General features: G+C 44.2%; 1 protein-coding gene across 2 annotated transcripts in view; it reads left to right on the forward strand.

Annotated features, from left to right (window-relative positions):
• Positions 1 to 227: 227 nt before the first annotated feature.
• The window catches only part of PIK3R5 (phosphoinositide-3-kinase regulatory subunit 5), a 60,525-nt gene continuing 46,763 nt past the window's right edge, over positions 228 to 13,989 (forward strand). The window contains exon 1 of one of the 2 annotated variants that reach the window (XM_082213825.1): positions 228 to 387. The gene's annotated coding sequence lies outside the window, so the exon portion shown is untranslated. Of the gene's footprint in view, positions 388 to 675; positions 694 to 13,989 lie in introns of those variants that run through there. The other variant, XM_082213828.1, reaches the window with a different exon arrangement.

Genomic DNA, 13,989 nt, shown 5'->3' on the forward strand with positions numbered 1-13,989 from the left:
AGGCCGGGCGCTACATCACTTCACCCTCTGACATTTTGAAACCGGCGGCGGGGAAGGAGGAAGTAAAGGGCGGGTTTACTTGGTTGGGGGAAGGCGGCGGAGACAGCGACCGAGTCGGTCAACAAACAACGCCTCGCGCCTCAGCCCCGCCGGCAGCTCCGAGGGCGCCCGGCTCGCTTCCTCCGCCCGCCACCTGGCCGCCCAGGGAAGGGGCGGGGCCAGCCCGGGGCGGCCGCTTCGCGCCTCTTCTTCCCTCAGCTGAGCTCGACGCCTGCGGAGTGTTGCTGGCGGCGGGACGGCGATGGCGAGGACTTGAAGCGCCGCCGCTGCTGCTGCTGGGCTGCCGCCGAGGATGGGCGAGACGCAGGGAGGAGGCGCCCAGAGCAGGTCGGTCGTCGTGGCAGCACTGAGCTGGGGCTTGGAGAGCTTGCGGCTACTCCGAAGTGGCGGGAGGGCGCGTCCCGGTGTCTCAGGCTTCGTTGGGAGGGGGCCCGGGGGGGGGGCGCATTTGGCTGGCTCCGAGGCGGACTGTGAAGCCCGGCGGGCGGCTGTCAGTGGAGCTTCATCCTGACTGAGGTCGCCTGGGCAAGGCGTCTCCGTTTCAGAAACGCGTCCTGTTGGTTCGGGGCCACACGGATGCCGCCTCTGCCTTGGGAAGGGAGCGCAGAGGCCATCGAGTCGAGCCCCGGTTCGGTGAGGAAATCTTGCAGCATCCCTGGTCCTTCTCCAGACTTTGTGTGTGTGAGAGAGAGTGATTTTTATTTTTTTTTTTGGAGGTTGGGTGGGAATATAAAATGGATAATTTCACCGGTGAGCGTTGCCTTGTACCATTTCTTGGAAATGAATAACGGGGAATGGATGGGGGGGGGCGGTGACGATCTGCTTGCCCGCTTCGTGGTGCTTCCCTGCGAACCCAATAGAGGACATGCTTCTCACGGGTTGGGGAGGGGGAACGGGTCAGGGTCAGGGTGTAAATCCTGCACCAGTTCAATCCAGTTTCTAGCTCAAGAAACGCGGACACGGATAAATCTTGCACACTGAGCCCACGAACAACTTTTTAATTTTTTTAAAATATACATTTCGCACCATTTTGCTGTGTTTACTGCTTTGCATCGTTTTATTCCGGTTAGGGAGGAAGGAGCTATTCAAGGCACGGAGGGCGTCCTCCCCACAACTACCGGAACTCTTTTTTCAGCCCCTCCCCTCTGACTGAAATGTCCCCTTCTGAGATTTCTGAAGGTAGTTTGCTGCAAACTTTGCGAGCTTACCTTCCGTCCGTAAGGACTAGAAACTTGCAAGCGCGCTCTTTTTAAAAGAAAGATTCTAGAGAAATTGAATCTTATTCCCAAAACCAGAATCCAAGTTTTCCCCTTCTGTACTCTGCAGAATTACAGCCCTGATGAGAGCCCAGCAAACTATATTCAGCACTTCCTTCAATTTCCTCTTCTAGCTCTCAGCTCCCCCCCCCCCCTTATGTGTTGCAAAATCAACTTGGGGCATATCTTGGGGGGGATCCTAAATACATTGCTTCCCTAAAATGTAACCAAATGTGTATTTATTTGTCAGTAGAGGTGCAAGGAAAAATATGGAAGGTTCAGGCTACTTCATCCTCTGCATTTTGTACACACTAGACTTTTAAAGCACACCCACCCACCCCTGAAGAATCCTGGGAACTGTAGTTTAAGGGTGTTGGGAATTATAGCTCTGTGAGTGGCAAACTACAATTGCCAAGATTATTTTCTGCTGGGAAGGGAAGTTCTTTGAATGTGCTTCATATGTATATGTATACACAGCATCTAGAACTGTGATTGGTGCGGATGTGTACTTTCTCATCTGGGGTGAAGGACCACCTGGTTATTTCCTCTTTCCATTATACCAGGAACTGATGTCCCACCAAATGCCACTGGGCTACAACTCAGGGGATGCCTGACCATTGGCTGTGCTGGCTGGGGCGGATTGGAATTGGAGTCCAACAGTATCTGAATAGCCATACAGGTTCTCCACACACCTGTGTTATATGCCTCAGGAAGTTGGTGCAGGTGGTGACTTCCAGGGTGGACACTAACAGTGCAATCCTATGCATGTCCACTCAGGTGTGAGACTCATTGTTTGTCACTTGGGCTTACTCCAGGTGTGTGTATCTGTTGGTTCCTAACAGTGTAGTTGGGTTTACTTCCAGATAAGTGGGTTAAGGATTGCACTCTAACCTCACTTTGGCAATTTATTATTGAGGGAGTATATAATCACATTGCTTATTACCAGGCTGATGGACATGTCTGAAAAAAATAACATGATGTGGCCTTTGAAGAATCAGATGGTATTCAATGTTAACGCATACTTGTTAATGTATCTGCATGGTAAAAAGATAATGACTTCTTTACTTTGTAGAAAGGTTGATTATGTTTCTTATATTTGTCCCCCCCCCCCGCCCCTACTTTGCCATAAGGTGCTATTTTGTTTGTTTTTGTTTGTTTTTGTTTGGTTTTTTGTTTGCAGTGCGATAATTATTAATATGGGAATTGGCCTTGCCAATTCAGTCAATTGGTTGGTGTAAAAATACAGAAGCACTCTTGAATGTGTATTGCATTAGCCAGTCTGTTCCTGGGTGCCCAGAGCTTGGTTTGCTCTCGCAGCTTGCTTAAGAGGTTGTGAAATGCAGTGTTGTTTTCTGGTCACAAGTGCTTTGTCTAAATTCCACATTCATTGTCTTCCACTGCTAGCCTGCCCATTCCCCTCAGCTCCTTATCTTGTTTTATCAGTCCTCCTCCACAGCTCAGTTGTTTGACTAATTTGAAATATAATCAAATGATCATTGGTGGGTTGTAAACCACATAGATACCTGACCTTAAATTCCAGGAGGGGTGCAATCCCCCCCCAAGACTTTGCTTCTAGTTTTTACTGCCTAACTCTTGAGGAGTTCACATTCTTATCCTGAGATATAGCTTGCTTTGCTCCTTTAAATACTGTATTTTATTGTTCATTTGAAATACCAGTCAGGGTCATGCCTTCAAACTTCTTTTCATGTAGCCATGGCAAGGATACTTTATTATTATTACTGTTATTCTAGATCATCTTGTATCCACTGATCTGTCCAGTTTTGGAATGTGACACCAACAAAGATCTATTTGCAACATTGAGGCTACAAAGCTATGCATTCTTTCTCTGGATGTAAGTCCCACTGAACACAGTAGGACTTACTTCCAAGTAAACATGGACAGGCTTTTGCTGCATATATATATTAACTAGAAGTGAAATGCATTTAAGAAACAAACACTGAACAACAGTTTCAGATGCTACAGTTTGAAGGTTCCTCCTCACTGAGGCTCGCTTGGCCCAAGCATTACTTTCCCTACTCCTAGGGATTTGGTGGTATGTGACGGGCTACATTTAGTGTGAATTGGTTTAATGCTGGTGATGTCTTGCAGGTATCTCTTTATTTTTGGTGTTGCATATTTTATTGTTATGGTTGTCAATTTCTTTTTGTGAGTTGACCTAGAACTAATTTTGTGCAAGGGGCCTACGAAATCAAAATCAGGTTAAATAAACGATACAGTCAAGCTTTGAATTTGGGCTTCCTTACTTAAGGCGTTTGCCATTTCAAGCGCTTATGGACTGATGCTACTATCCTTTTTTTAAAAGAAACCAATACTAGTTTCAATTACAGTGTGGCTTTATATGAAGCTTTGGTATCACAGAGGAGGCTGTGAGTTTCTGTAGTAGCTAAAAGTGGAGCTTTCATTAAGAAACGAGAACTCGGGAGGGTACGCTGCTTTCATAATGAGACAGTTTTCTACACTGCCATTATGGTGCTGAAGAACCCAGCTGCCAACTGCTACTTTGGTAGCACAATTCTCCCCTCCACCCCCACTTCACCCCTTCTTATAGTGTCCTCTATGAAGCTTTGTTGGTAAAATACATGTTTTGCTCCCCCCTCGTCCCCCCTCCCCGTTTAGCAAATAGAAAATGTACAGAATACCCTTGGAAGTCAGTGAATGAAGTCAATTTTCTAAATGCTTTTTAGAGCCTTAATTTTGTTTGCTTTTTGCAATACATATGTTTCCCCTGTAAGTAAAGAAGAATGTGGACGGGGGGTGGGGGTGGGGGGGGAGCGGGACGAACATCCACTATCTCTAAATGAAAATAGTTTTGAAGTCCAAAGAAAGGCTTAAGTCTCAAGGGAGTCAAAGCCGTACATACCCTTCTGAGAACAGTCATGGGAACAAAAGCTTCATTCATTTTAGAGTTGAGTTGAATGAACATATGAGGTGTGTTGATTTATGTCCTACTCTTGACTACCTTGAGCTCTAGTGAGTGTTGGAAAACCTCTTACAATTTTTACCTAAATGAGTGCACAGGCTAAACGATTGCCCATATGAAGCAGAAAAAGTTGTCTTAAAGCAAGAGAATCTTAACATGATGCTGACACTCCACACAAAGTTGTCTCCTCCTGGTTTCCTGGGCCTCATCTGCCATTTATCTTTCTCTCTCCTCCCCCAGCCATACATGAAACTGTACATTCATGTTGGATCCCTCTTCCCTAAATGCTCCATGCTGCAGTCACTTTGTGTGTCAAGTGTCTGCAGACTTTGTGTTGCAGGGGGAATTGATCTAATTGGCTGCTCACTCTTTGGATGTTTATTTCTCCTTCCTTACCTCTTTATCACAGAATCATACAGTTGGAAGGGACCATGAGAATAATCTAGTCCAACCCCCTGCAATGCAGGAATCTTTTGTCCAAGGTGGGGCTTGAACTCACAATCCTTAGATTAAAAGTCTCATGCTCTGCAAGCTGAGCTATCTCCCATCACTCCTGAACCATCTAGTCTCTGCCCTTGAATTGAATCTGGCTGCCTGAATACAGCAGGCATCTTATGCATGCAACTTGGGAGCAGGCCCATCACTAGAATAATAATAATAATAATAATAATAATAATAATAATAATAATAATAATAATAATAAATAAATAAATAATTTTATTTATATCCTGCCCTCCCCAGCCGAAGCCGGGCTCAGGGCGGCTAACAACAATCAAATAATCAAATAAACAATCAAATAATCAAAACAGTAGAATGGTTACACAATCTAAAAATATTTCATTATAAAAATTAATTAAATCAAATTGAAGGCAACCAATTAAGCAAAATTCTGTGCAGGTTGCCAGAGGAGGGAGTCAGGCTGCGCCCTGACCAAAGGCCTGGCGGAACAACTCTGTCTTGCAGGCCCTGCGGAAAGATGTCAGGTCCCGCAGGGCCCTAGTCTCTTGTGACAGAGCATTCCACCAGATTGGAGCCGCAGCCGAGAAGGCCCTGGCTCTAGTTGAGGCCAGCCTAACCTCTCTGAGGCCTGGGACCTTGAGGATGTTATTATTTGCAGACCGTAGGTTTCTCCGTGGGGCATACCAGGAGAGGCGGTCCCGTAGGTACGAGGGTCCTAGGCCGTATGGGCTTTAACTATGGGACTTAACTGTGGGGAAACCTCATGGGAAGGAGCCGTGAAACTCACTGGACATTGGGAATGTCTTCTACTCACCTGCTTGTCCTATATATTTAAGAACAAAAGCCAATGGAGCAAAAAATTCCAGAGCACTGCTACAGAGGTTTGTGTACATTGTCTCTTCTGCGCTATCACATCTTCATTTTGTAAACTGTCAATTATGACTTTCAAGTTACGGTGTTATAAATTTTTCAAAATGCCTCCCATTGTTTTTGCTTGGTGTTGACTGTTCCCTTGAGGAGTTATTCCAAGTCACCAGCATAGTATATCTATTTAGATTGTATCCTGGATCTGGAACTCTGTGTAAACAAAACAAGCATCCTTCCAGGTGCCACTTCCTTCTATTTCCTCCATTGTTTTTAGCCATCTGCATTCATGAAACATATTGGCTGTTTTTAAAAAACAGTTCACATGTATTGATGCAATAGTTTGCCTTGTACTCCTGGTGTTTATCGATTCATAGGAGAGCAGATCTGGGATTTACACTGGCCAGGCACCAGACCCTGGCCCAAGACATTTTCCTACCTAAGGTGAAGCAACAAATGTTCTCACATCCTAAAATCAAGGTTCAGAGTCTCCAAAACTGTTAAAGGTATTTTGGCACCTGAGACAGAATATCCCACAATTGGCTCCCTCTTTCCCTGAGAGCAGAAATGAAAAAAAATTGCCTCTTCTGTACTATAGATTTAAAGCAGAAGCGTACCATTTTAAATAGTCATGGCTTTCACCAAATAATCATGGGAAGTGCAGTTTGTTAATAATAATAACAGTAACAACAATAATTTTATTATTTATACCCCGCCTATATGGCTGGGTTTCCCCAGCCACTCTGGGTAGTTTACAGCCTATATAAAAACATAATAAAAACATTAAGGGTGCTGAAAGTTCTTAGGAAACCCCCTGATAAACCACAGTTCCCAGGAATTTGCAGGGAAACCTTGACTGATTAAAGTGGTACGATACTGCTTTAAATGTATAGTGCAGATGGGGCCAGTAACAATTCACTGGTTGTTGTTGTTGTTGTTGTTGTTGTTGTTGTTGTTGTTGTTATTTACTTCAAATCAGTTGCCTTGCTCTGTCTAATGGTAGAGTTGTCCTTGCCAGGGTCTACAAAATGATAAAATGCAGTAGTGCACTATATAAATCACATCTTGAGGCAAGAAACATTTTTTGTCTTTTTTGTGCCACTAAACAAGGGCACATGCTCATGTCCTGCCACCCTCAAAAGAGCCAACAGTGAACAACATCCTGTAGAGGAAAATTATTTGCAAGACATCTTCTGCCTGATACTGTTGTACAGCTTATATTCTCCTATTTTTTCCACAGTCAGTGATGAAAAGCAATCTTGTGGGGCTACTAAATTGGGGCCTCATTGCAAAGAGAAAAGGCTAGATCACCTTCTTCTTCCGGACATTATGCAGGGTGTAGAGAAAGTGGATAGGGGAAAGTTTTTCCCCCACACCTCTTCGGACTTAAAAATTTCAGTGGTGTTGTGTGCAATGGTGCCAAAATTTGGTGCTCCCCTTCCTTTTGCTTTCAATTGTTAGTCATTGTTGCAGTGCCCCCTATGGTGCCCTCTCAGCTCAGTGACCACCAGTGTGGGCGAACTGGCTGACCTTCCCTAAACCTGCCTCTGAACTCGTGTCCATCCAATGTTGGAAGGTTCAGCTACAGCTGGGTGAAAAAACTTTGCCTGAAACCCCAGATAGCTTCTGCAAACCAGCACTGAGCTAGACAGACCAGTGATCTGGCTGCTTATAATACGGCTTCCTATGACCAGGAATGGCTGTGGCCCTTCAGATGTTGTTGGACCATAACTCTCCATCATCTGAGTCCAATAGCACATGGAGAGCTGGTGGCTAGCCAGCCCCATCTAGTTCTTTAGCTAATCCCCATTGCCACACTTCTCTTCTCACAGTATCTGCTAATACATGGGGGCATGAGATGCAGTCTGTGTAATAAAACACTGCAATGTTTTTGCCCATGTTTGATAATTGCGTTGCTCACACAGGGTTGAGAATGGTGAACTGGACCAGACTCATTCCTTTGCATTGGTAGAAATGTTTAAATCTTTAAGTAGCTGGACTTTCATCTTCTTTTGCAGAGCTGTGGAAATGACCTGCCAGCCAATAGGTTTGAGGTAGAATAGTGGTTAATAGTTGAGCTATATAGGTCAAACTTTAGGCTTTCTACTTAGAGGTTCATGCAAAGTTCAAGAACCAAGAGGAGTGGATGCTGATTAGAAGAGGCAAGACAACAGTTGTAAAGCCAGTGAAGGTATAATGGTAGGGTTGCTACTAACATAGAAGAATGGAGGTGAAGAAATGCAATGGAAGAGAGCAGGAGGGGAGACAACCTTGAACTTAATCCTAAGCGGTGCTCAGGACTTAAGTGATGTGCAAGTGTTCTTTGGCTGATTGGGAACAGTGACCACAGTGCTATCAGATTCAACACATTATATGCAGGTGAGATCATTCTGATCTAAATATTTTTTTAATGTGAACTTTTCCATACAAGTGTCACATCCACACTGTACATTTAAAGCATTCTTATACCACTTTCACAGTCAGGAGAACTGTGGGAATTATTAAGGGTGTATGGGTGGCGCTGTGGGTAAAACCTCAGTGCCTAGGACTTGCTGATCGCATGGTCAGTGGTTCGAATCCCTGCGGCGGGGTGAGCTCCCGTCGTTCGGTCCCAGCTCCTGCCCACCTAGCAGTTCGAAAGCACCCTTAAGTGCAAGTAGATAAATAGGTACCGCTTTATAGCGGGAAGGTAACGGCATTTCCGTGTGCTGCGCTGGTGCTGGCTTGCCAGAGCAGCTTCGTCACGCTGGCCACGTGACCCGGAAGTGTCTTCGGATGGCGCCGGCTCACGGCCTCTTGAGCGAGATGAACGCGCAACCCTAGAGTCGGACACGACTGGCCCATACGGGCAGGGGTACCTTTACCTTTTAAGGTCAGATTGTATGTCTGCAAGGTCAGTATACAAGATTCTTGCGGAAGCCTGACAGTTAAAAAGGCATAAGAGTGCTTTAAATGTATGGTGTAGCTATAACAAAGAACAATTATATGTTGTTGTTTGATTATTCATATTGACAGCTAATATCCCTTAGCCGAGTATTGCTCAGGAACGCAGTACCTCAAGGACTGCCTTTTCCTGTATGAACCTACCCAGACCCTGAGATCATCTTCTGAGGCCCTCCTTCGTGTGCCTCCTCCCTGAGAGGTCTGGAGGGTGGCAACACAAGAACAGGCCTTCTCTGCAGTGGCTCCCTATTTGCTCTCCCCAGGGAAGTTTGCCTGGCGCCTTCATCTTTAGGTGCCAGGCAAAAATGTTCTTTTTTAACTAGGCCTTTGGTTGATCTGATGGACATCCTATACCCTTTTAAAATTTGGCTCTTTTTTGGAGGGAGGGTTATTGGGTTGTTGTTTTTATTCTGATTTTATATGTTGTGATCTTTTCTGTGAACCGCCCTGAGACCTCTGGCTATAGGGTGGTATATAAATTCAGTTAATAATAATAATAATAATAATAATAATAATAATAATAATAATAATTAATAATAACAACTCACTCTATAAAGCTGGGAGAAGTTGTTGTAAACTACCATAATAGAAGCTCTGCTACTAGAATGCAGACTGCAATTGAGGCAAGGTGGTACTAGGAATGAGAGAATGCCAGTGTGGTTAATGAACAAATTCCACATTAGGGACCATTAGGAAATGATTTTTTAAAATAAAAAACTTCTAATATCTTAAAGACTTAGTATAAATATATAAATATAAGTGCAATATATGCACTTGGAATACTGTCTTAAGTTACGATCACTGGTGTTTGTGCATTGGGATGTACTTAATTTTTTTTTTAGGGTGGGCATCAGTGGCTATGTAAGCTGGACATTTTATGTGAGGCAGGAGGTGAAGGGGATTTTTGCATATATCATGCAGTTTGGGGAAAGATTTGAGAAACGCTTTCAGCATACTGAGAAATTACTTCATTCTGCCAGTGGTCTGGGGGTGGGGAAGTTCCCTATTTTTTTTCCTGCATCAAAACATGAAATCCTGTGACATTATGGTCACGAAGAAAGGGTTTATAAATAAAAGTCTGGAGGAAGCATGGGTTTGCAAAATAAAATATAGGGATGTTTGCTAAAGACCTCTCTAAAAGTTCATTTAGGCCAGAGATGTGAAACTTGTGCCCCCCTCATCCCTGATGATGTTGCACTCCAAGTTCCATGAGCACAACCATCATGACCCATTGGATAGCTGATGCTGCTTTATAGAATGAGTACTGTCCAATTTGTTTTGCTGGTAACACAAATGCAAGAAAACCATCCTGGGAGCAGTGCACTGAGGCTTTTAGCAATTGTCTGGGTGCTAGTGGCCCCCAGCAAGACAAAGAAAGTCATGCTATTGGCTTATAAACACAAGATCTTAATCTAACCACAAAGACATAGCAACCCACCACAAACAAAAATACACACTTTGCTGGCTTATAACTGCTCATGGTGATAGTACATATTTCTGCGTGCAGAAATTAAGGTTTCTCTTACTGATACCCACACATCTGCTTCCGTCATCCTTATCTATGCACATATGCTTAATTTCTTACTTTATGCTGCTTCTTCCATTAAGAGACATCTTTCCATCCCCACCACCCTTACCTGCCTGGGATGAAAGGGTTTGAAGTCAATCAGTGTTTTAATAGAACTTATTCACTGCTTTTCGCCAAAAGGCCCCAAAGTAGTTTCCCAGCATAATAAAAAGGTGCAAACTATAAAGCAAAATAACCCGACAACAACAATTAAAATTCTACTTCCTCCTTTCAGTTCTCCTGGGAAGGTCTTGATCTATACTTGGGGAGAGATGTGAGATATTGCCATTCAATGTGGGTTGCTTCTACTCCAGGGTAGAATAGTTTTGCTTCATTCACTTACATCCACACAATGCCGTTCTCCTATGATGCCATCCTACATTTTCTCTGTGGCTCCTCCCCATTTTGTCAAACCACAAAAAGTCTGACTTTCCCCACCCAGAAAAAATGGAAGAGAAGTATGATCTCTGATGGTGTAGGTGCCTTCCATCTTTGACTATAACTTTTATTATTACAGTCATACCTCGGGTTGAAGACGCTTCGAGTTGAGCGCGTTCGAGTTTCGTTCGCAGCAATTCGGAAGTAACGGAGCACATTACTTCCGGGTTTCACCGCTTGCACATGTGCAGATGCTCAAAATGACGTCATGCACAGAAGCGGTGAAAAGCTACACGTGTGTGCAGACGTGCCATCGCTAGTTACATTTACCTCTAGATGTGAACGGGGCTCCGGAATGGATCCCGTTCGTATCTAGAGGTTTTTTGTTTTGTTTAGTCGTTTAGTCGTGTCCGACTCTTCGTGACCCCATGGACCAGAGCACGCCAGGCACTTCTGTCCTCCACTGCCTCCCGCAGTTTGATCAAACTCATGCTAGTAGCTTCAAGAACACCATCCAACCATCTCATTCTCTGTCGTCCCCTTCTCCTTGTGCCCTCCATCTTTCCCAACATCAGGGTCTTTTCCAGGGAGTCCTCTCTTCTCATGAGGTGGCCAAAGTATTGGAGCCTCAGCTTCACGATCTGTCCTTCCAGTGAGCACTCAGGGCTGATTTCCTTCAGAATGGAGAGGTTTGATCTTCTTGCAGTCCATGGGACTCTCAAGAGTCTCCTCCAGCACCATAATTCAAAAGCATCAATTCTTCGGCGATCAGCCTTCTTTATGGTCCAGCTCTCACTTCCATACATCACTACTGGGAAAACCATGGCTTTTACTATACGGACCTTTGTTGGCAAGGTGATGTCTCTGCTTTTTAAGATGTTGTCTAGGTTTGCCATCGCCTTTCTCCCAAGGAGCAGGCGTCTTTTAATTTCGTGACTGCTGTCACCATCTGCACTGATCATGGAGCCCAAGAAAGTAAAATCTCTCACTGCCTCCATTTCTTCCCCATCTATTTGCCAGGAGGTGATGGGCCCAGTGGCCATGATCTTCGTTTTTTTGATGTTGAGCTTCAGACCATATTTTGCGTTCTCCTCTTTCACCCTCATTAAAAGGTTCTTTAATTCCTCTTCACTTTCTGCCATCAAGGTTGTGTCATCTGCATATCTGAGGTTGTTGATATTTCTTCCGGCAATCTTAATTCCGGCTTGGGATTCATCCAGCCCAGCCTTTCGCATGATGAATTCTGCATATAAGTTAAATAAGCAGGGAGACAATATACAGCCTTGCCGTACTCCTTTCCCAATTTGGAACCAATCAGTTGTTCCATATCCAGTTCTAACTGTAGCTTCTTGTCCCACATAGAGATTTCGCAGGAGACAGATGAGGTGATCAGGCACTCCCATTTCTTTAAGAACTTGCCATAGTTTGCTGTGGTCAACACAGTCAAAGGCTTTTGCATAGTCAATGAAGCAGAAGTAGATGTCTTTCTGGAACTCTCTGGCTTTCTCCATAATCCAGCGCATGTTTGCAATTTGGTCTCTGGTTCCTCTGCCTCTTCTAAATCCAGCTTGCACTTCTGGGAGTTCTCGGTCCACATACTGCTTGAGCCTTCCTTGTAGAATTTTAAGCATAACCTTGCTAGCATGTGAAATGAGTGAAATTGTGCGGTAGTTGGAGCATTCTTTGGCACTGCCTTCCTTTGGGATTGGAATGTAGACTGATCTTCTCCAATCCTCTGGCCACTGCTGAGTTTTCCAAACTTGCTGGCATATTGAGTGTAGCACCTTAACAGCATCATCTTTTAAAATTTTAAACAGTTCAGCTGGAATACCATCACTTCCACTGGCCTTGTTATTTGCAGTGCTTTCTAAGGCCCATTTGACTTCACTCTCCAGGATGTCTGGCTCAAGGTCAGCAACCACACTACCTGGGGTGTATGAGACATCCATATCTTTCTGGTATAATTCCTCTGTGTATTCTTGCCACCTCTTCTTGATGTCTTCTGCTTCAGTTAGATCTTTACCACTTTTGTCCTTTATTATGGTAATCTTTGTACGAAATGTTCCTTTCATATTTCCGATTTTCTTGAACAGATCTCTGGTTCTTCCCATTCTGTTGCTTTCCTCTATTTCTTTGCATTGCTCGTTTAAGAAGGCCTTCTTGTCTCTCCTTGCTGTTCTTTGGAAATCTGCATTCAATTTCCTGTATCTTTCACTATCTCCCTCGCATTTTGCTTGCCTTCTCTCCTCCGCTATTTGTAAGGCCTCGTTGGACAGCCACTTTGCTTTCTTACATTTCTTTTTCATTGGGATGGTTTTAGTTGCTGCCTCCTGTATAATGTTGCGAGCCTCCATCCATAGTTCTTCAGGCACTCTGTCCAGCAAATCTAAATCCTTAAACCTGTTCCTCACTTCCACTGTGTATTCATAAGGGATTTGGTTTAGATTGTATCTTACCTGTCCAGTGGTTTTTCCTACTTTCTTCAGTTTAAGCTTGAATTTTGCTATAAGGAGCTGATGATCTGAGCCACAGTCAGCTCCAGGTCTTGTTTTTGCTGACTGTATAGAGCTTCTCCATCTTTGGCTGCAGAGAATATAATCAATCTGATTTCGATGTTGCCCATCTGGGGATGTCCATGTGTAGAGTCGTCTCTTGTGTTGTTGGAAAAGCGTGTTTGTGATGACCAGCTTGTTCTCTTGACAGAACTCTATTAGCCTTTGCCCTGCTTCGTTTTGATCTCTAAGGCCAAACTTGCCAGTTGTTCCTTTTATCTCTTGATTCCCTACTTTAGCATTCCAATCCCCTATAATGAGCAGAACATCCTTCTTTGGTGTCACTTCGATAAGGTTTTGTAAGTCTTCATAGAACTGGTCAATTTCAGTTTCTTCAGCACCAGTAGTTGGTGCATAAACTTGGATTACTTTGATGTTAAAAGGTCTGCCTTGGATTCGTATCGAGATCATTCTATCATTTTTGAGACTGCATCCCAGTACAGCTTTCGCCACTCTTTTGTTGACTATGAGGGCCACTCCATTTCTCTTACGGGTTTCTTGCCCACAGTAGTAGATATGGTAGTCATCCGAACTGAATTCGCCCATTCCCGTCCATTTTAGCTCACTGATGCCCAGGATGTCAATATTTATTCTTGCCATCTCATTTTTGACCACATCCAACTTACCCAGGTTCATGGTTCTTACATTCCAGGTTCCTATGCAATATTTTTCTTTACAGCATTGGACTTTCCTTTCGCTTCCATGCATATCCACAACTGAGCGTCCTTTCGGCTTTGGCCCAGCCGCTTCATCAGCTCTGGATCTACTTGTACTTGTCCTCCGCTCTTCCCCAGTAGCATGTTGGACACCTTCCGACCTGAGGGGCTCATCTTCCAGTGTCATAACTTTTATATGCCTGTTGTCTTTGTCCATGGAGTTTTGTACCACTGTATTATTATTATTAAGAGAGGCATAGCACTCTAACACCATCATACTATATATAGCACAGGGCCAGACAGCCCATGAAAC

Source organism: Podarcis vaucheri (assembly GCF_965113315.1).
Source record: "Podarcis vaucheri genome assembly, chromosome: 2".
In the NCBI taxonomy this organism is placed as follows: Eukaryota; Metazoa; Chordata; class Lepidosauria; order Squamata; family Lacertidae; genus Podarcis; species Podarcis vaucheri.